Source organism: Alligator mississippiensis, chromosome 3 (genome assembly GCF_030867095.1).
Source record: "Alligator mississippiensis isolate rAllMis1 chromosome 3, rAllMis1, whole genome shotgun sequence".
Classification (NCBI taxonomy): Eukaryota; Metazoa; Chordata; order Crocodylia; family Alligatoridae; genus Alligator; species Alligator mississippiensis.
The window spans coordinates 48,398,504-48,421,403 of record NC_081826.1 but is presented as its reverse complement, the minus strand read 5'-3'; positions in this window follow the sequence as shown (position 1 = coordinate 48,421,403).

The window sequence follows — 22,900 nt, the reverse complement described above, 5'->3', positions numbered from 1 at the left end:
CAGAATCCTATCTGGCCCATGAAACCATGACATCTGGCCTGCAGGTTCCCCGCAGGTCTGGAAACATGGTAGTGGAGGAGCACTGGCAACTATCACTGCAACTTTTCCCCTGCTCCCAAAATTCCAAGCATTGCATGGATGGATCAAGTCCCATCCATGTTGGCCCTGTGCAGAGGGATCAGGCCATACCAGTCCCGTGAAGAGGGATGAGGCACCACTCATTCAGCCTGGAGGGCCAAAAGTTTGAGCACCACTGCCTAAGTCTTACTTATATATGTATAGAGGCAAGGATGTGATGGTCCAGAAATTATGCGAGAGGCAAGGAACATCATAAATAGAACATATCATTATTATACCACCATATATGTGTGTATACCAGTTTGGGTGGAAGAGTAAAGTGTGATGCCGATTTGAATCCAGAAAAAGCGTATGCCCCAGGTATCAACAGTTTCTGAAACAGTGCCTTAGGTATTTGCTCAAGAGCACACATATCTGCCAAAGGTATTACCATTGTGTTAAAAAACCATGTTAACTCTAGTTATAATTTCTTTCAGGGCATGATCGAAACATGTGATTAAGTGTTGCCTGAAATGCGTCGCATCTGCAGTAAGTATCTACTGGCAGTTTATTTAATGTTTGAAGTTTAAAGTCTGCCCAGTGCAGATGAAAAAAGATTTTTTGTTGGTTAAGACCAAGTCTAAGATAAATTGTTGATGTTTGAACGTTGTAAATTGCTGATTTCCACTCAGATTCTGTTATCTTAGTGAATACCTAGGTCTTCATTCCCCTTCAGTCATAAATGGCCTGTATCAGGTCTGTTATGTGATATTATATATTTATTTATGGCACAGAATGGGGAAGAAAAGCAGACTTCAGCACAAAATCAATATATGTGGAGTATTTACCACACACAAAGCTTCAGGTCCAAAATTATTTTCTAATATTTGAGCACCCACATATACTGCCATTCAACCACCCTCATATTTAGAAAGTTCTCTATTATCAAACCTAATATCCAACTTCCTTTGTTGCAATTTAAGACTATCCCTTCTTGTTCTTCCTCCTGTGGACACAGATAACAGTGATTTCCATCCTCTTTATAATAACCCTTTCTTTATTTGAAGACTTTTAGGAAATTTTCTCCTTAGCCTTCACTTCTGCAAACTAAATAACTCCAGTTCTTCCAGTTTTGCCTCGTATGCCTCATTCTCCTCTGCACTCCTTACAATTTGTTCATGTCATTCAAAATGCTATGCTCAAAACTGGATAAAGGACTCCTACTGACAGCTCACCAGAGCAGTTGCTGATCAGAGCAGTTTGAGTTAATATTCTTCAGTGGCACTTCCCTTCACCTATTCTATATAACAGGCAGGATCATGACCTAATGCCACCCCAATCACATTTGGGGCCAGGAATACTACTCTGCATACAAAACATAAGGAGGTTCTTGACATGCCAGTAAATAGGCTCATTGCAAACTGCAGCACGATAGAGCAAGCGTCTAAAATGGTGTGCTTGCTGTGTTCACCATGTGAACTAGGAGCAGTGGTAGTATCAGTGAAATCAGTGAAACAGCCGTTCAGTTATGCAATATTGCCCAATGAACAGGGCCATGGACTGGTAATTAAGAAACTATGGATTCCATTTGTGGCTCAGTGTAACCTTGGGCAAATTTCTTCCCTCTACTATTTATAACTGGATAATTGAATATTGTGTTTTAGTATATGCTTGTGAAGTAATTAGCATAACAGGGCCTGATCTCAATTTGGGCTGTTACGCTCAACTGTAATATAAATAATAAATAATAATATCTCTCATCCATCCATCCCTCTGCCATTACAAGATTGTTTTCTAAGGTGCATTTTCTAGTGTCATTGTCATTCCCTTAGTCATCATTTGATCAAGCTGTATATACATAATTCTTTTGTTCTTTCCTTAGAAATCATTCCCACCAGCCCCCAATTCATTTTTATTGCTTTTCTTTGAAGGAGGGAGTTAAGTGGGCACTAATAGAAAACTAGTCTTTCATTTTCCATGATTCTTATGAGCAATAAAATAGTTTTATGTTCTCCATAAGCAGTGTAGCATATACATTTCTCAAAAATAAGGTAAATTGATTTAAGAAATTTTTGCTTAGGTAGCGTTCAACACGCTTTATAATGTCCATGTTAGTTTGATTGGCAAATCAATTTCCATTATAACTTCCTGTTTCCCCATTGTCATCACTTTTCAGAGCATAGGAACAAAAATTTCTACATTTAGGACCAGTTTGTCAATTGAGACTCATCTGTCCCTCCACTAGGGAACATACAACTTTGGCCTTACCTGGGTAGGCCCTAACTTGTGTATTCAGTTGACAGATTCTGAAGCCTGAACACACAAGTACATTTGGAGAAAAGGGCATGATATGTGCAAAAATCACATGCACTTTCAAAGGACAGCAGAAAAAAGGATCAAACAGATGTGCCATAGATGAGTATAAATGGAGACTGATTGTTGATATTTATGTTTGTACTCTACCAATTTCTAGTGAACTGCTTGAGGAGAATGTGGAAAAATGCACTTACCAAATTAGAAAAAAATATTTAAAAATATTACAGCCTCCCTGTCTCTTTTTTAGAACTGTGTTATAGGAAACATAACTGAAATGTTACAGGCAATATGGAACTTGAAATGTGCTCTCAGCTTAATCCTAATGCTAAAATAGAGCTTCATAATATATTTTTTAATTCAGTACATATCTAAGCATTTGAAAATAACACTCTTATTTCAAGATACATGCCAGCTAACATTGCTGCATGTACCACTGCAGGAATACTTCATAAAACCTATATCATCCTCTCTCATTTTTTGAGAGTCATAGCCCAGCTAATATGGTGACCAAAACTGAATTATGCATTTTTCACATAATAAAAGCATGTAAATATTTCCTTTAAAAGTGGTGGTGGCTACGTATGCCTATACAACAAACAAATAATGATAAAGATGTTTAAATGCTCAACTGACAGTCAATTACTCACATGAGTAATTCAGCCTTGTTGCAATTCCATACATAAGATACTGCTCACCTGAGTAAATCGTGTTAAGTGTCTAGCCCAAAGAATAACAAATTATTTCACGTTATCTGTAGGGAAATGGGGGAAAAAAAAGATGATTTAGCTGTGAAAAGGACCATTCTAGAGCTGTTAGGGGAATAGACAGATTGCTAAAGGTAGCATAATATAACCAGAATAGGCAGAGCTATCTAGATCACTGAACAGCATAGCATAGATAAAATTAATCCAAACAGTTGGTATAAAGTGTTAATTGCCTCAACTTCTCAGAGACTACAGAGTACATGCTATGCTGTTTGACCCAGTTCTTAATTAAAGATGGACTCAAACCAACTTTTATATTTGACTATAAACAGATTTTGGGGACACTTGGATAAGGATCTAAGTTTTGTGCCTAGCTTTTATCTCTATAATGGATCAAGCCAAAACCCTGGATCCAACCTCACAGGCCCCTAAATGTTGGGCACATTTCAATCTGCTCTGGGCTTAGTGGTTTAGGCCTGTTTCCAATTTTAATAAATGTTCTTATGTAGCCTGATCCTATAAGGCCTTAAACATTCTGAATTAGGCCTACACAGAACCTAATCACGTGCTTAATTTTATATATTAGAATAGTTCCATTGACTTCAGTGAGACTGCTCACATGCTTGAAATTAAGCATGTACTTAAGGGTTCCTAGACATGTGCAGGGAGCCTGCTCCAACTCCCTGGAATTCCAGCACATCGAAGCAGACTCGATTAATCAAGTCTGCTGGAGCGTGCAAATTAATGTGGCCCAGCAGCCTCCTGCGTCAAATGTATCAGTGCCCCTGTACTGAAAAATGGCAGTGGGTGCTTTAAACTAAAGTTCCTTTAGTGAGTTTTAGTTCAAAGCACCCTGCTGCCATTTTTCAATGCATGGACACTGCTGCACGTGATGCTCCTGGTGCTTTTATTTAGCATGGCTCTCGGAGCTGCGCTAAGTAAAGTGCTGTCCCGCCCCACCCCCTACACACACACACACACACACACACACACACACACACACACACACACACACCCCTACATGTATAAATGCCCTAAGTGCTTAGCAGCTTGCAGATCAAGCCCATGGAAAATGGACATGTAATATACAACAGGGGATTAAATTTAAGCAGTACATTAAACAAAGCATTACTTGCAAACGTACAGATTTAAAAGTGAAAAAGATAATTTTGTATCAACCATTCAGTCAAAACCCCTTCTCCTTGGTTTCTCTGAATGCAGAAACTCTATGACAAATTACTGAGCAGTTGGAAAAAATTATTGTAAAAGAATCTGAGATAAGAATCAATAGGTAGACCTTCTTAGCCAAGACTAATGTACATAAATACAGCCTTTCAAACAGGCTTCACAAATTGAGTGTCAAGTATAATCTTCCTTATCCATCACTGTGTAAGATCATAAAGTATTAATGTGTTAGTCAATAAAATAATTCCAGATAAGGTCAGACACCTTAGGTGTTATCTCCAGGACTATAATTGCAGTTGCAACATAAGTTCATGAACAGCATGTGACATTTTGCATTTTAACAGAGAAAAGATCAGTTGGAAGCAATAAGCTGTTTGTAGATAACCTAAAAGAGAGAGATAAATATTAAGTATACCTATATTAATGGCACACATCTGGCATGTGGTTCTGTTATAATCATATGAATTGCACTTAATAGGTCTGATTTGCTGCCCTGTTTTGGTTTTCTTATAAAAGTTAGATGGTGCAAGGAGTGTTGTAATGACCTGCCTCACCACAGCTTCAATTGAATTCTGAATTTGAGAAGTGCATAGGGATATGGCCACGACACTGTGCTTGCCCCAACCCCTGTTGACAAATGGTTCAATGGGGACCATTGATAGCTATGTTGGTTAGAGCAGCCTAGGGGTTGCTCAGACCTATTCTGGAGTCAGAATAGAAAACAACAGGCGTAAGCCATTCTTTAATGGCACTTTTCTTTGTGGTTTTGAATAGATCTTAGCTGCTGTGGAAAATCTGCACCTGATGTCTGCCAGTAAGAGATTACCAGTGCACTCAAGGGAAAAAGAGAGAAAGTAAAAAAGAAAATTTACATAAAAAGGTTCTCAAGTTAAGTATCTATGTTTTTGAGTAAGATGTAAGGGGAAACAAAAGCTGCACATTACACATAATTTTCTTGTGATTAGCGTGAAGTTGTAAGATACGATACATTCTTATAAGTTTAATACTGTCAGAATTGTTAATTTCAAAAAAGGAATTAAACGGTTGTTACTATTCAGATGTCTGATTTTGATTAGGCTGCCTGCAAAAGCGGACATACAACTGAACTCAAAGATCTACGATTGCTCTTAGATCAGCATTTCATTTTCCCTAAGATTGGATGGGCCTCAATATGAAACACAGCAGTATCGTGTAGGCTATTTGCAAGGAAAATAAAGTCTTGGAGGAGATTATAAATCAAAACTAAACCAGAGTAACTGGGATTGCAAATACTATATAGATTTATCTAGTTGTTGATAATACCGTAGCAGGGCAAGAATACGCCAGAAAACTTCCACAAAAATCTCTCCTCTCTCATAGCAGTTGCACAGTTGGATTTTGATAGAGTTTAATTAGAAAACAAGAGTCTTTGAAAGGAAACAGCTTTACATATATCATATACATGTCCACATATATGCAAGGTTACCAATAACATTAGGTTCCAATCCAGCAGGGGGTTTTACACAGAAAAAATCTCTTATACTAATGTGGCGGGCTTACACATACAACCCGGCACATCCAGGCTCAGTGAATCTCCAATATGATTGGTGGAGCCCATCCACCAATCAGGTAATGGCAGGGAGGAGCTTGCCCTGCCCCTACCCAGGGTGAGGTGGAGAGCCCCGGACCTGGTTTAAGCCTGCACTCTGCAGGTCCAGCAGAACTTCGGGGGGGGCAGAACCTCCAAAAAGAATAAAAGGAGCTGCGTGCCCAGCACATGGCAGATGCATTGAGGGATGGAGACAATAGTGGGGCAAAGAAGAGCTGGGGAATAGCTACCCAGCGGGCAAGTGCTGTTGCCTTAAAGAGCCCCTGTGGATGCCTCACAGTAGACATGAGTGAAGGGCAGCTTTAGCCCCAGTTGGTGCACAATCTGAATTTTCAACCACTCAGTGTACAGCATTGTGCATGGAGCCAGACCCTGGGAGCAAGAGGCTTGGGTCTGCAACCCTTGGCATGCAGCCAGGGTTCCTAGTGCACAGAGTCAGTGAGAATCATCTGCAGTGGCTTGAGGTGCCATCTCCCCGCATGTGGTGGGGAACCTGGTGCAGGAGGCGCTGCACAGAGGGTCCAGGCGTGGACCAAGGCCCAGAGCCCCACAAAGTGGCCTGGGCCTTCAACCCTGAGCAAAAGCCAAAGTCCCCAAGAGCATGTGACAGTGCTCAAGGCTATGAACAAAGAGCAGCCCAGCAGGAAGCAGAGGCTCCAGAGGCTTCTCTGAACAAGAAGCCACTTGCCTGACGGGATGAGGACCTGCACTTGGGCATCGGATTTGTGAGTTGCTGAGGAATAGGGTTCCCACAGGGGAGGGGAAGTCCTTCTTTGCTAGAAAGGTGTTCCTGGAGAGGAGATCCATGGAGGGTCCCTTCTGAGTTTATGGACTGCCTAGAGAGCTTGGTGTGATGCCCAAGGCGCAATAAGATCTTTCCTCACGAGTCACTAGAGTGTGATCCAGGTCCCAGGAATGGAGCAGGGCCCAGGGGACCATTTAAATGGTTTAAGGTTCTTCTGTGCTTATGTGCCTTATAATTTGTGATATTGCACCTTATATTTTGTGATATTGTATCCTGTGAATTGTGTGCTCCCGTATCCGTAAGAAAATTAACATTAGAATGTAAGATCTATATAGAGGTCCTGCTAGGACCCCTCCCCATTACTTGCCTGTGTTTACTTGTAACTTACCTCAATCCTGGTTGTGATCATCCATTGGACAGAGACAAGGTTATTAGTCCTATATTATATGTAAATATTTGTATCAGTTTTATATTAACAGTTATCTTTTAAATAAATACATTTGGTAAATATTAATAAATTTGTATATAGTTTAATATTATTCTGAACTGGCTTTATAGGGAGTAGTGAACTGCGCTCAGCTTGCAGATCTCTCCCACCCAATCCCCTTCAATCAGAAAGGGGAGTACATACCCTGGGTAGACCAGGGCTACACTAAGATGAAACTTATATTGATTTCAAGACTGAGGACAGTATAAGACCTTGTTTTTCTACTAGGCAAAATTGGAGCTGCTTTAGGCACAGACCTGAGGTTTTAATTATAGGATCTTTCAGTCTGGGATTCTCTCTCATTTTGAATTTATACAATACCAATCGGTATCCAAATGAGGGCCTTCAGGCATTATTGTAATGCAAATAAATAATAGCAACAGTTAGTAATTAAGGCATCGGATAACATGTTCAAATACACAAAAGTTTACAGTGTGGTTTGTCTGTTTGAAAAGGTGTTTTGTAATAGAGAAAACTTCCCTAAGTTAATTCATGAAGTTTTGCTTCACTGATGCATTCTGTTGAATAAGTGTTTAAGGATTCAATGATCAATCTAGCTACTCTATTGATCAAAGAATTTACAGTGAGCTCATTGCCTGATGGGTCTTGCCACCCCTTTCATAATGACAAGCATCTCAGCTGCAAAGATTAAAGTGCGTTTCTTGAACATTTCTTTAATGGTAATATAGAAAACATTGTGATCAATAGAAATTGGGGACCGGATTCTTGCCTCCCACAGGGACACCAGAGGAAGGAGAAAAGCTAGTCTAAGCAATTGTGTTAGTCTCATTGGTCAATGATCTCCTTTAGGCAATGCACAAACATTGATCTACTTTTTTTATTTCAGCTGCCTTCAATACCATTGACAACAAAACCCTGCTGACACTGCTGTAGTCTCTGATAAGAGCAGATAAAGCCATGTCTGAATGGCTGCATTATTTTCTCTGAGGAGACATTGCAGATCATATTGGGCAGTTGCTCATGTTCTCCTTAGGCTCATTTCTGCTAAATACTGTACAGTTCTTCTCTGCCCCTTTCTTGTTCACCATGTTTGTGAAGCTTCTAAAGAACATATCAAAGCTGTGCCTAAGGCAGGGGTAGGCAATTATTTCAGACAGAGAGCTGCTTACCAAGTTTTGGCAAGCTGTCAAGGGCTGCATGGGTAGCCCTGCCCCTTAACAGGTTCCCTGTCCCCTGGTCACCATCTTGGGACTGGAAGTCCTGCCCCTAATATCTGGCCTTTACTGCCAGAAGTCCCTCCCCTTGCCCCTAGAAGGATTTCTTTTGGGAAGAGGTTTTGCCATCTTAGAATTGGGGGGGGGGGGGAATGATATACTAAAAATCAAACATCCATAATAATATATTTTAATTTAATTTTTAAAAAATATTTTTGTCCTGATTTGTGTGTGTTTGTGCTGTATATGTATAAGTGATTACATAATAGCTCAAAATGCACTCTTACTCTTATATAGTGTGTGGGGTGTACAGGGGTGTTGGGGGGTATAGGTGGCTGGGTATGGGGAGATTGTGGGGATGTATGGATGTGTGTGTGTGTTTGTGTGATATTTGTGGGATGTATGATTGTGTTTGGGGGGGTTGGGTGTGGCATTTGCAGGGAGGGTTGGAGGGCATGTGGGGTATGTATGGGAGCCCCCTGCATGCACCCCCCTGAGCTGGTCGGCATCCACCCTTCTCACAAAAGCCCAGAGCCTGAGTGCTCTGTGGCACTTCCCTGCCACCACCAACAGTGTGCAGCCCCAGAGCACCTCACACCTGCTCTGCACTGCCTGGCCATGGTGTGTCCTGCAACCCTTGGGCATGCAGCAGTAGTGATAGGGACCAGAACATGCAGCTACAACCCTTTGCACTCTGGGCGACTGCAGGAAAAACTGCCCAGAGGAGGTGAGGGGGAGGGGCGCTTTCCCCCACACTGAACAGCAGTTTCTGTCCAGCTGCTGCTGCCACTGTTCAGCCCCAATGGGTGAGTCCAGAGCCAGCGCTGGGCCCAGGCTGAGCAGTGGTGGCACAGGACAAACTGCTACTCAGTGTGGGGGAAAAGTGGCTCCTCCTCCTCCCATCCCCGCCACCACTTTCCCCACTTTCCTGCCCACTGGCCTGCTGTTCCTGCACCACGTGGCTCCAAGCTGCATGGCTGGACTGCAGGACTCAGCAGGAGCTGGCCTGGCTCCAAGGACTGGAGCAATTGCCAGCAGTTCTCCCCTGTCTCCCCTGTCTCCCCCTGCTCCTACCTGAATTTCCCACTTCAAAGCAGGGAGGCAAGGGCTTCTGGCTGGGAAGGGAGGCAGAGCCAGGTGAGCCTGGCTGTTGTAGGGTCCTCCCATGGCTTCCCCTGGGTCCCACTGCCCCTGACTCCGGTCATCTTTGACAGGCAGCCAGGGGCCGATAAATATGAATTTTCTAAAATTTTTAGGGCCCTGTGGGCTGTATAGAATGGCTTGGTGGGCCAGATCCAGCCCCTGAGCCGTATTTTGCCCACCCCTGGCCTAAGGTGATACTTTGAGGCTGTTGTTTCCCTCCCCTCCCTTTGTTTAGAGAATTTGCATTATCATTAGTTGACGTACTTAGAAAATAATTTAAATACCATACAAAGCTTCAAAGCCCTGACAGGTATACATTTGGTCATTGAGTGCTACCTGGACACACTATTCTTCTGACTCTTGTTCCAAAAGATTTCCCGAAGAATGTATTGCTTGTTAATCAAACTCATTATGAGAAACAAGTGGTGGTGGTGGTGATGGGCTTGCATCAATAAGATCCCCTCTACATTTTACAGGTATCGCACAATTAACTGGTTCATTGCACTATTACGTTGAGACCAGCGACATGTTGAAAATAACTATAACACAAAAAAAAGCTGCAACTACCTATAAAGTTAGACCTCAAAAATGTGTACTAACTTTACAGTTGGTTGCTATCAAGCCTTAATTTGCATGTATAGCAGGGTCTCCCCTGCAGCTAGGAGCCCTGTTAGCTGATCCCTAGGAGTTTCACACACTCCTGAGCCCTAGGGATTATGGCTGCCTCAGTCTCCAAAACCTGCAGGTTTCATGCACTCCCAAGCCCTAGGGATCATGGCAGTTATAATCCCCAGGGTCCAGGGGTTTCACACATCTTTAAGCCTGGAAGATCACAGCTGCTGTGATCCCCCAACCCTCTGGCCATAGGAGCTTGCTTCTTGCCGGTGCAGGGGGTGCCTGGGATCAGACTCCCCCTGCATTGGCAGTAAGGTGTGAAGGGATCTGATGCACAATCCCACAGTCACACCTCCCGCCATGCATGTGTGGCATGGCAGGAGGTGTGATTGTATGGATTGTGTGTTAAATCCTATCACACCTTAATCTGCATGTATAGAGGGGGCCTAAGTGTCATCAAGAGCTCATTGAATATCCTATTAGAACACTGATTCTAAACCTTTCGGCCTCATTGGCTGGATGAATGGCACGGGGCCAGTCTAGTGGCTGAATCCCATTCACAGTGTCAGTCTACAGACCAGATCCTGCCTAGGGTCATTGCATGGGCATGGTCTGTGGGTGTAATCCAGGGTATTGGCCCAGCCCTGAGAGCTAGCATGATCTAGCATTCAGGACCACGTTAGCCAGCCTGTGGAGATTCCCCTGGGTCCAGAAATCTGGCAGCAGGGGAGCCAAATTTCTGGACCCCTGGAGAGACCCATGAGCTGGATGACATGGCCTCACAGGCTGAATGTGGCCTGTGGGCCACTGGTTGAGCATGACTGTATTAGACAGAGGAGAACCCATGGGTTGAAACCTGGTACAATGAGATGGCACAGCTGGCAACTATGGGAGTGTCACATTTATCAGTCTTAACTGCTATGAAAAGTTCACTGAAATTTGAAAAGAATTCTTAGATTAATTTGGTCAATAAAAATTAGTCCCTCTCTACTTCTATTTTTTTTATCTTTTCTTCTTCCTTCCTCTTGCTTTTCTTTTTTCATGTTCTTTTCCCCTTTATTATTTATTGCAACAGACATGTACATAGTTCACACATATTTGATACATATATGGTGTGTGTATATAGTGTCATAGTTTCATAGATGCTAGAGGATGGAAGGGACCTTTACAGATCATTGGGTCCAGCCTCCCTGTGCTTGGACAGGAAAGACTTCTGGGGTCAGATGACCCCAGCAAGATGGGTGTCAAGACACTTTTTGAAGATCACCAGGGTGGATGACTATCACCTCTGGGTGGAGCCTGTTCCAAACCCACGACACGACTTGTAAAGAAGTTTTTCCTTATATCTAGCCTGAAGCAATCTTCAATAGTTTGTGCCAATTATTTCTTGTCCTCCCCTGGGAGACCTTGGTGAATAGATGCTCCCCCAGGCCCTGATGTATGCCCCTGATGTACTTATAGGCTGCCACCAAGTCCCCTCTGAGTCTTGTCTTTTCCAGGCTGAACAGTCCCAAGTCTTTCAGCCTCTCCTCGTATGACTTGGTCTCTAGGCCTCTAATCATGAGTGTGGTTTTTGTACTACTTCTAAACTATCAATAAAAAAAGAAAAAAAGATATTGTTCTCTTTTTTCATAACATATTTGAGAGTTTTTTTATATTCTCTGTCAATGTTGGGAGGAATGGGAGTGTGTGCATGGTCTAGAATGTGGAAGTGTGTCTTCCTGAATGCCAAGATGTCTATTAGTATGAAGTAGAAAGAGTCCGTCAGTGAGGAAGGAAGGAGATGCCATACTTTATTCTAGAACACAGTAGCTTACAAAACTATCTAGGAGGTGATGGCATAAGACAGTGCTGAGCTCCACAAGCAAATAAGGGGCCGATTCCTGCTATTATATCTAGTTTTAAAGTGAAATTAAATGTAGAGTTTAATTGTCATCATCATTGCCCTTTCACCAGTTGCTTCCCCTAATTTATAAATTATGTACTGTTCCGTGTTTTTCAGACTTGCTAAGAAATTGCAACTGATCATATTTTTATCACTGATTTATCTAACTTATTAGGGAAAACTGTAAAAGATGACAAAGCAAAACACCCCAGAAATCATGTGTGGGTATGTAATAGCACTTAAAAATATATACCAGGAAAGGTCATACAATCCACTGTTTCCAGTGGGAAAAAGATTGGGAGTTTGTTGCTGAATTCAGTTGGAGCAGAACTAATCCCATATTGCCTGGTTTAAAAAAAATATCTACTTTGTTATGAATAAGATACCAGTGAATGTAATCTGGATGATAATCTTGTGCTAGCCAATAGAATCAATGAAAAGTCTTTTACAGTTAAATTCCTCACTTTGTTTTGTTTTTCAATTACCACTATTTTAGATAAATTAATTGCTATCTTTGTGGTCATTTAAATTTTTAAATAGGTGATTTTAACCGAATTAGCTCAGGCTCTTCAACATGTATTTGACTGTTACTTAAATTTTACTTCCAAATTTCCTTCTAATCAAACTGTGTTCATAAAGGTAAAACCTTTACACCCTTATAGTTTAGTGCAGGAGTTTTCAACCTTTTTGGGTCAGTGTACCCCTAGCAGCCGGTTGAGAAGGCAGGAGTCCCTTGGCGGCCAGACAAGCGGTAAGGGGCGGGTGCTCCGCCCATGGCTGATCCGTGGTGGAAGTGCCAGCAGCGCCACCCACTGCCAGATATCCCCTGGGTCCAAGTACCCCCAGGGGTATGCATACCCCCAATTGAAAACCCCTGGTTTAGTGGATAGGTTTATCAACACTGTGAGCATGTACGTCTTAAATTATTTTAACAGGAACTTATAGTCATTCATTGGAGTTCACACTGCAAGTGCAGGAAATCCCTTCCAGAACACAAGAAATTTTAAAACTATGCAAAATTATTTTACCTACTCATTGTATTTGTTCTAAATATATGTCATCCTATAAAATGATCTCCCATATGTTGATCCCCATATTAATCCAAACATAATAGTGATTCTAAAGAAGTCTTAAATGTTGAAGAACCTCACTGGTCCTGTGAATCTGTTTTCTGGGACATTTTCTTCCTGGCTGTTTTGCATGGGGCTAAGAAACTGAACTCTTCAAAGACTCTATTTCCTTATCATCCTTATCAATGAAGGAGTGAGTTGTATTCCAAATAAAACTTTTCAATCAAGTCTGAATTGTTGAGACTCCCACTGGCAATAAACGTTTTGCAGGGAAGGGACATAAATTCTAATCTTAGCAAGTAGCTCCAATCTGACAGTGTCTGATGAAGCGAGCTTGGGAACATGAAAGCTCATCTGTAATTTAGTCTATAAGGTGCAACTCTACCCCACCTTGTACTTTAAGTAAACATTTAAGTTTTAAACCTTAGTTTAAAGGATAGTTACATGCACTCTGACCCGGAGCATCCATTTAAATAGGAGCCACTTCATAGAAAATACATGCAAAATTCTTCGAAGTGGGGCTGCTACAATGAAATGTTTTTAAAAATTCAGAAGCAGTTCGGTGTTACGCTCAGGATGGGAAATGGTTCTAACATGAACATTTTCAGAAATCTGTTCAGAGCCAGATGGGTCAGGCTTTCTTTTGAACTTGTCCAAAGTAAATATTTTATCCAGAGACAAGCAAAAATATACATAGGCTTCAAGAAGTGCAATTCTCAGCAAATTCAGTAAATGCTATAATTATGTTTGCATCCAGTAAACACTGTCCTAAACAGTATTTTTTAATCTCCTGACAACCACAAGGAATGGACAGCAAACTGCAAACTCCAAAGTGCTAAGTGAAAGGCAATACCTCTGCAAAGAATTCAGGCCCACGTAAAATGTTTCAGAAAAATTACTCCACAGGAACTATTCCTAACGTTTTATGATATTACATTCAAGAGGTCTTCTAGGTAGCTTTGTAGTTACCCTGATTACTCAGAGCTTGGTTTAAAAATGCATAAACTATTTTCCACCTAAGGTTTTCTATCTAGGTCATTATTATAACTATAATAAAGCACAGAAACACCATAAAAGGCAAAGAACATATATACTTGTTGGTATGCATGGGAAGGGCTGTCACTTCTTGGGTGCTGAGGGAGAAATATTTATATTCAGGAGAAACCAAGTCTGCAATTATGACTGGTCCTCCTTCGGACCAAGAGTCATCAGCTTTTCCATATCCAACCCCACACATCACTGATGATTAATCTCATTTTGCCTGACAGCAGGGCTGCCCAACTGCTGGCCAGCAGGCCATGTATGGCCAGTGAAGGGTTAAGTTGCAGCCCTGGGCTCCCACCTCACTGCTGCTCCTGCATTACTCTAGCTGCAGCTGGGGGCTCTATCCCTCTCCCTGGCTTCCTGGCCTTCCTGCCCCTGCCCAAGGGTGTAGCCAGCAGCAGGGTCAGGGATGGGGGAGCGCTCTGAGTAGGAGAGGCTGCCAGAGCTGGGCTTACCCCCACTACCCCTCTAGAGCTGCCAGTGCAGGGGGAGACCAGCCTGGAAGTGAAGGGTCTTGCCCAGGCCAGTCCCTGAGCCCCAGTTGAGGGCTTCCCAGGAAGAGCATGGGGATCGCTGGGGCCTGGGCACAAGCACAAGACACAGAACAGCAAGGACTTGTACTGCTCAGAGCCACAAAGCAGCAGGTGGTGCAGCTGCAGCTGGAGTCATGTCCTGGTGCTGGGATGGAGCTGCTGCCAGGAGGGAGCTAGTGGGGACAGGCAGAGGCTGTGGGTTAGGAGTAAGGGGCACTGGCAGGCTGTGGGTTGAGAGTGAAGGGCAAGGGTAGGGGCAGGGAAACAGCGTATCAGTGCTGTTCAGTGCCGCATATCCTGATGAGCGAATGAAGCAGGGGCAGCTCTGATTTTTCTATGGCAAAAAAAAACCCAAACAAAAATAAATGACAAAGTGTATAGCTATTTAGAATTCATTTTATTATGATGATAGAGGCACTGGTAGGTTTCCAAATTGCTTTAAATTGTAAATATACGAATAAAACATTGCCTAACTGACCTCTCTCTATATAGTGTTGTTTCATTTTAATTGCAGAAGAATATGGATTTGGGGTATTTGAAGGAAAGAATGTGGGTTTATCAGGGAATTTGCAGTTTTTAAACAGGGAACACCAGGATCTCTGCTAGTGAGGCAAGTGGCAGGACTTAGACAGAGGAGCCTACCCAGGGCCAGCATCAGGGACCCAGTTGGAAGGCAGACGAGGTGGCTGACCTCCTAGCCATTCGGGGCCAGAAGGACACATGTCACCAGTTTGAATCGGGCCACCACAAGGAGCACATCTTTTGAGAAATAGCTGCTCAGATGGCAAAGTGTGGACACCAGAAGACATCACAGCAGTTCCACCCGAAGACCCACTCTTCAGCTACGGCCCACTGGCAGCTGGATCAGAGGTGCAGGCAGCTCTGCTGCAGTGCCTGTATTACAGCCCAAATGGTCATGTGGTCCTTGTCTTTGGCTGGAAGGTGTCCGTGGGGCTGCAGGTCCAAGGCCATCCCTGGGGGGGTGCAATTGTGATGACCGCCCCAGGCCTCATGCTTTGGAGGGCCCTGCAGAATGGGGTGGAGCGGTGGCAGTGCGGAACCAGGCACAGCAGCGGCTCCGTGCCCTGCCACTCGCTACCCCCCACCCCCACCACCTGATGCCACCGGCATTGGTGGCGGCAGCTTCTTTGGGTTTGGGGCCCAGATCAGAGCAGGGGCAGGGCCTTGCATGGGCTGATTTGCCCCAGGCTCCACACCTTGCTCAGGTCAGCTCTGCATGGGTCCAAGGGGGCAGATGCTGTTGCAAGTGGCAGCAAGTCACTACCAGGCAGCAGCCCCCACTGCCAGACTGCTGCAGTGGCTAGAGGGTGCAGGGGCCACTCTAGGCTAGGGCTGCTCCAACAATCCAGCTGGCACAAGGGACTAGTGTCCCCAGGTACTAACTGGCTGGGCCTCAGAAGTTTCTGAGGGCAAGTAGCCCTAAGCTGCTCACCAGGACAGCTTTTTATATTGCTTGGGTTAGCACAGCCTCTAACTCCCCTGAATGAAGATCTGGGCGGAGCTGGGCTGGGTCAGTTTGCCTCAAGTGGCACTATTTGCCCCACACAAAAATGTGTGTTCAGGTACATGTGCTGAGGCACAAATCTCTGGCACAAATTTGTGTCACCGCTATTTGACCTTCTGCAAGTGCATGTGCCTGCATATGTGGATGCACCTTTTGCCCGTGTCCAGATGAGCGTGTCCATGAAGTATGTGGTGCCACAAACACATCTGTGGTGCCACATACTGCACTTTCAGATGTTCTCTGTGCTGCAAGGAAACGCTGACTGTGTGCATTGCTCTGCTTTTTCTTCCCGTGGGTTTTCCAGGTGTCAAAAAAAAAACCATGAAAAAAAAAAAAAGCAGAGCAACACATGCACGGACAGCACATGCCACTCAAAAGTGGAGCCAGGCTGCCCAGAGCTGTGCTGTGGTTGCTGGTCAGGCTCTGCACAGCAGAATCACCACTGCTGCAGCCCGAGGAGGCCCCCCAGTGCCCCAGATAGGCTGCTGGAGCCGGCACAGTGGTATCCCCAGCCTCTCCTACTCCACCCAAGTTAACATGCTGTGCATCAAAGCACGTGGCATGCTGCCACTACTTGTCCCTGGGGAAACAAACTTCCACACTCATATGGAGGAGGCCTCTGAGTGTATAGTATAGTATAGTACTATCAAACAGCGAAACATTCTTTGTCTGAAATAATACTTCATATTCTGTCACCTCTGCAGAATGCACCTGCTCTGGCTGCCCAGGACCCAGACTGCTAGAGCAATGCCACATGCAACAAAATCCTGAACCAGGTTCAGGGGTGCTGTGAATGGTGCAGATCCCAGCAAAGGTGCAGTCTTGCTGGGGCAGGTGCCACATGTTATACATGGGACCCACTCCAGCCAGTCCAGGACCTGTGCTACATGTAGCGCCTGCCCTGCCTGGTCTGTGCCACAAAGCACCTGCTCTAGCTGGCTTGGAACCTGCACTGCATGTTATGCCGGCAGTGCTGCATCCAGGGTAGGTCCCAGACTGGCTGGAACAGGCACTGTGTGCAGTGCAGATCCCAGAGTGTCTGGAAGAGTGTGCTGTATATCTGGCACATGGGAGGGGGAAAGAGCTGTGGGGCCCTACTCCAGCCTCTGGTGTACTGATTGGCCCTACACCATTCATTTGGCCTGTAGGACCAGAAGAGTTTGACACCCCTACTGTATGGGTATGTCTACACATGCTATTAGCACAGAGCAGCATACTTCAGCACATATTATACTGGAGTTTATTGCCCCTGGGCATGTCATTTGAATATGCGCCCAGGACCACAGCATGTTCAGCCGGGTTAGAACAGCCCCAGTTGATAGGGGGCCTGGGGGGTCAGCCTGCCAGCCCAGAGTTGCACCAACCCAGCTCAATCTGCTATGGAGAGGCTGGCTGGGGTATGAAGGTGTTCCAGTGCAGGGCTAGCCGGCAGGCAGCCCCCACCCTGAAGGACTCTTGTGCTCCAGTCAGCCAGGTCTGTGTCTAAATGTGCATTGCTGCACATGGAATCGCTCCACAGTATTTACAAATACTACCCTGCTGCAGAGTGTATTGGTTGCCTGCAGCCTGATAGGGCCACGCGCGTAGATTCCAAGATATTTACTGCAGAGCTAATTAGGCAAGTTGCAGTAAATGTCTTATGTAAACATGCCTCCTATGTTTTAAAAATTAAATCAAAAGAGAGGACATTTTCCTTGCTCCATTGGATAGTAGGACTAATGCAAACAAAAATGTGTGTTGTTTTACTTGAAAAGTATGACTTGCCTTTCTCTGCTTTTTTATTTCCTCCTTTCTTCTATATTATGTTTTCCAATATTTATCCATCAGTGTTTTTGTTGGTTGGTACAACACACCAACCCTCTTATTCTGAAAAAATGAGTTCATCTTACTAACAAGATGGCTTTCTCCTCAAAAGGCGACTCTTTCTGGACTGCAGAAGTTTTGGCAAGAAGTACTAAATAGATAAGTAAGGTATTCTTATCTGTAGCCCTTCTCTGCTAATAAAACAGACACAAAAAGAACATAGGCACCTACATGCAGCTTATTTGGAACATAGAGCTTCAGGCCAAAAATACAAACTATAAAATTCCTACCCCAAAACATTTAATCACTTGAGAGTTTGTAAGTGCCTAAGTTTCTGCCAGTAAAGTTACTTAGAAGCCTGAAGTTCTGCTATTGCCCAGAGGCACCAACATCTTGGAACAGAAAAACATCTTGGTGCCTAAGCTCAATTGTTACTTTAAATTGCCAGTTGCTCAAATTAAGAGCGAGACCTTCGAAAGGGGGGATAAGGCAAAACGCTGTGTTTATTGATTACATGAAGCAGATACATAAGTTTGGACACACCAGTCATACAAACAGACATACACAAGTATACATACAATCAGACATAGACAGACAGACAGACAGACAGCCAATACCACTCCAGTAAGATGTTATAGTTACTAGCAGAAGTTACTCAATGTTAGAACTGGATGGCCAGGTCCAGGCTTATTGAGGGTGATAGGAGCAGGGAAAGAACAGACATTCCTGTGCTCCATGAGGTTACAGGAAGTGGATTCCCCATTTTGGCTTGTCTTCATCTCACTTTTATAGGGATTTCAAGTCTTTGTTCAGCATTGGGGTTTTTCCATGCTCTTTTATTAATTAGAGGTTGTTTCTTGTTATCTCAACTTGAGGTCATTCCAGTGTATCTCCGATGAGGTCATTCCAGTAAAGTTGGTACCTCCATTGGTATCTTTGCCTTGAAGCATTGTGTAGTTCAAATGACAGGATATGCAAAATTCCTTCTTTTCACTATCCTCTTTGCACCTGATCACAGGTGAGTTCTTCAGCCATCCATTAATTAGCTTAATTAGTTTACTGTCTGGTAACTTACACATTGGTGCCTTGTTGATTACACAATCAATTAAATCTTCTTCTGTTTTCATGCAAATAGTTACCTACTTTCACCATTCACCCTCTCACACACATTCACATACACAGGGCATACAAAGTTCATCTACTCATGTCAAGCAGGGAACAAGCACAAAATGGAGTTTTAGTTGTTCATACAATCATAGAGGTTGATCAAGTCAATACTATTATCATTTAAACATAATAACTAATATGCAAAAATTCATACTACACAATCAGGATGAGAAAGCTAGGTGCCTGCAAGTCTAAGTCCCTAAAGGGCTTGATCTGCTAGGCATGCTTAAAACTTAAGCCCCAGACTGGAGATAGGAGTGGGATGATGTACTCACTACCAATCCTGTTGAAACTGTGCCACTGTGCAGCCAAAAATGCAAAATTCATAGGACCAGAGAGGGAAAAATTCTGGGACTCTACAGAATAGGACTATAGCTCTTTATAGCTCCCAAGAGTGATTATGCATTTTTGCCTTTAAAGTTGTATTTGATAGATATATAAACAGTTGCTGAGAGCATGGACTGAAACCCAGACTTTTCCTCTCCCAGGATGATATTCTCACTACTAGACTGCAGAGTCATACTCCTGCTTGTTTGCTTGCTTACTCTCTTTCCCCATCTCTCTCTGGCCCTGTGGATGTTTCATGGTGGCACAGCGGCACATTTTCCACAGGAGAGGTGGGTAGTGCATCCCAGCTTTGCCTGTAGCCTAAAGATTAGGGAATTCTTCTGGGAAGTAGACACCACTCAGACAGAGGAGAGAGCTGAACGTGGGTTCAGTTTCCTGAGCAAGTGCTCTAACTTCAAAGCTGTTACATAAAAACTTGTCTTCTCCTCCTGTTCCAGTCATATTTTGCAGTGAGTGGCCCATACCCAAAGGAGTGACTCCCAAAGGAAAGCACTAACATGAGGGAGGGCATTGCTTCACCTAAGTCCCTTTCTGGATCCATGAAGTAGGCCCTGTCCTGTAGATACCATGTCTATACAATTTTCTACTGCCTCTTCCATACCTAATTTTGACTCTTTTTTTTGAGTGATCATGAATTCCACAAGTCTCTACTTACAGGAGAGTGGATTCTTATGGAAGAAATAGACAATTTAATTCTTGCCACTACTCTTCTAACAACTACCAGAATCCCAAAGAGCCTCTGCCTTAGAGATAGTTTGTTGGTTGTCATAGTGGTCATATTATTTCATTTTCTCTATTATTACTGTATTTTTAAAGTCTTTTAACATTTCCTTCTGGGCTTCTGATGCACTTCATCAAGCAGGCATTGGTCACTTCAGAAATTTCTTCCCTGTGTTAACAGTTTATATTGTAAATTTGTTTCCTCATAACAAGTAGGAACAAAGTTCTCTCAATCTGGCACTAACAAATAATGCCACATACTATTTCTCTTCATCTACAAAACTTCTTATGGCCTCTGAGACAAGGGCTTCATCTTTCCCTCTGGAAATAAACCTCTTTCCAGAGTGCAGTACAATGCATAATAGCACAGTTCATTTTAGTTGTGAACTTCGGTCACATGTTGTACCTGTTTGAAACCCATTTCAAAGAAATATCTGACAAAAATCTATTAGGAATTTGAAAATTCAAAAGATGGCAAATGGGGTAGGTAAGGAAAACAAGATTATGTCTGCTCTCCCATTCCCCCCATATAGGGTGGTATTATCTAGGCATCCACAAACATAGATATAAGCAAGGTTTTCTGTACTGTTTAAATGTCCTGGTAACAACCAGGCTTATGGTACCAAACTGGGGAGAATCCAAGTCATTTCTTCCTTTTTGCAAAACTTAATTTTCTCATCACACACAGCTGAAGGAGGGATGTGGTCATTTGCTGTTTAAAATCTTTTTCTCTGCCTCCCTTCTTAATTACAGGTTTCTCTTCCAAATTCCACCAGCTGCTGCCCTTAAAATGGATAAACAAATCAAGCTGAGAAGATGTTTAGCAAGCCAAGTCAGAAAATACATAGGGATTCAACAGGGGTTGGAGGAGGAGAGAGAATGATTCTTAGGAGAGATTGTGGCTGTGTTTTTCAGAAGGTTAGGGCAGGTTGATTTTTCATATATATTAGAGTTTACTGGCACCTGTTAAAATCAAAAAGTGTATGAAGTCAAACTGAATGTAATACTGTGTTCAAACTATCTAAAAGGGAAGTGGCAGGCTTAATACACAAAGGGGGGGGGGGGGGGGGCTCAAAGCCTACTTGTCAGTAAAGGGTCTAACTCAAAACCTCCAAAATGAAGAGTCCAAAACCTGATAGCTCTACTTACAGGGTACAGAGTATCTCCATATTCAATGTTGTCCAACTTAAAAGCCATGTTATTTGTACCTTGATATTAGATTTTCCACACCTGTTTTCCCTTTTGTTGGACTCACTGACTTCTCCGTTGGATTTCCCGTTCTCAGCTTCTGAGCTCCTTTTAAGTGTTTTAGCCAAGCTAATATAATTTGGCAATGTAGAAACTGAGGCAGTCTTTGACAATTAAAGGAAGGTCACTTAATTAATGCTATCATTAAGTGCTTCTGGAAAAGCTATCTTGTCAAACTAACTTGATATTTTTTATGAGACTACAAGTTTGGCTGATACAGAGAATGGTGCTGTTGTAGTAGACTCTTCCAAAACACCTGTCTACCACTTGATATTTTGAGTAAGAAACTAAAATGATACAAAAATCAACAGGGCATATGTTACTGTATTTACAAGAATATAAAACAACCTTGAATATCAGATGAGCCCACGGTAATAAGATTTTATGTATGGAAAATTTCTAAATTTGTTATAATTTTCCAGGTATAGAATCTAACTATTGGAGGGTTGTCTTGAATCCCACCCTGCCCCCACGCCCCTCTCCCCCGCAGCAATGCTACAGCAAGGGAAGCAGTGCCGGAGTGGAGGGGGGAAAGAGGTCTGCCCTAGCCACTTCTTCCCCCTACAGCCTCCCTGCCCTCTGCCACTTGCAACCTGCCCCCCGCATTTCCTGACAGCCTCTGTCCTACTCCCAACTCCTCCCCAGTCTCTGTCTCTTCCCCTCCTCTCCCCTTGCTGTTGATGCTGCTCAGGCTTTTGCATCCCAGAGCACAGCACATGAAACTTCTGTCCTTGCCTGGTCATGCAGCAGTGTCAGTGCTGCTGATTGACCAAGCAGGAGGAGTCTCCGTGTGCTCCATGCCCAGGAGAGACCCCAGCCTGAGCTGGGGCCAAGCTGTACCTGACAGTAAGGGGAAAGAAGTGGGGGCAGGGAAAAAGCTGCAAAGGGGAAACAGGGAAGTGGGGGGTAGGAGGCTGCTGTAGGTCTATCTGTGGCCCTGACCTGGGCACAGGGCCAGAGTCAAGCTGCAGAAGCTGCCTGCTCTCCCCTCTGCTCCCTATGGATATATGAGGCTTTTTTCCCCATGCTGATTGGGTACACCTCATCTTATATTTAAGTAAATATAGCAAATGGATTAAAAACTATCTCAACTGTAATTTTAAGTGGGGAAACAGCTAATCAGTATGTTTTTAGTGGGGTTCCACAGGGATGTGTCCTTGGTTGTAAACTATTTCTTATGTCAGTGACCGGGGAGACAGTAAATCATTACTGGTAACATTTGCAGAAGACAAAGATTGAGAGAATGGTAAATGATGAAGAGGATAGGCCACTTGCATAGGCCACTAGATCATTTGGGCACAAGCAGAGTATTTCAATATGGCTAAGTATAAGGCCATATATTTAGGAACAAAGAATGTAAGCTATACAATGGTAGACTGTGTACTAAGAAGCATCAGCTCTGATAATGGCTTGGGGATCATGGTGGATATTCAAGTGAACATGTGCTCCAAGTGCAATGTTAAGGCTAAAAGGGGATATTTATAAACAAGGTAATATTGGCTAGTAGTAAAGGGATTCTGTTACTTCTGTATTAGCACTACC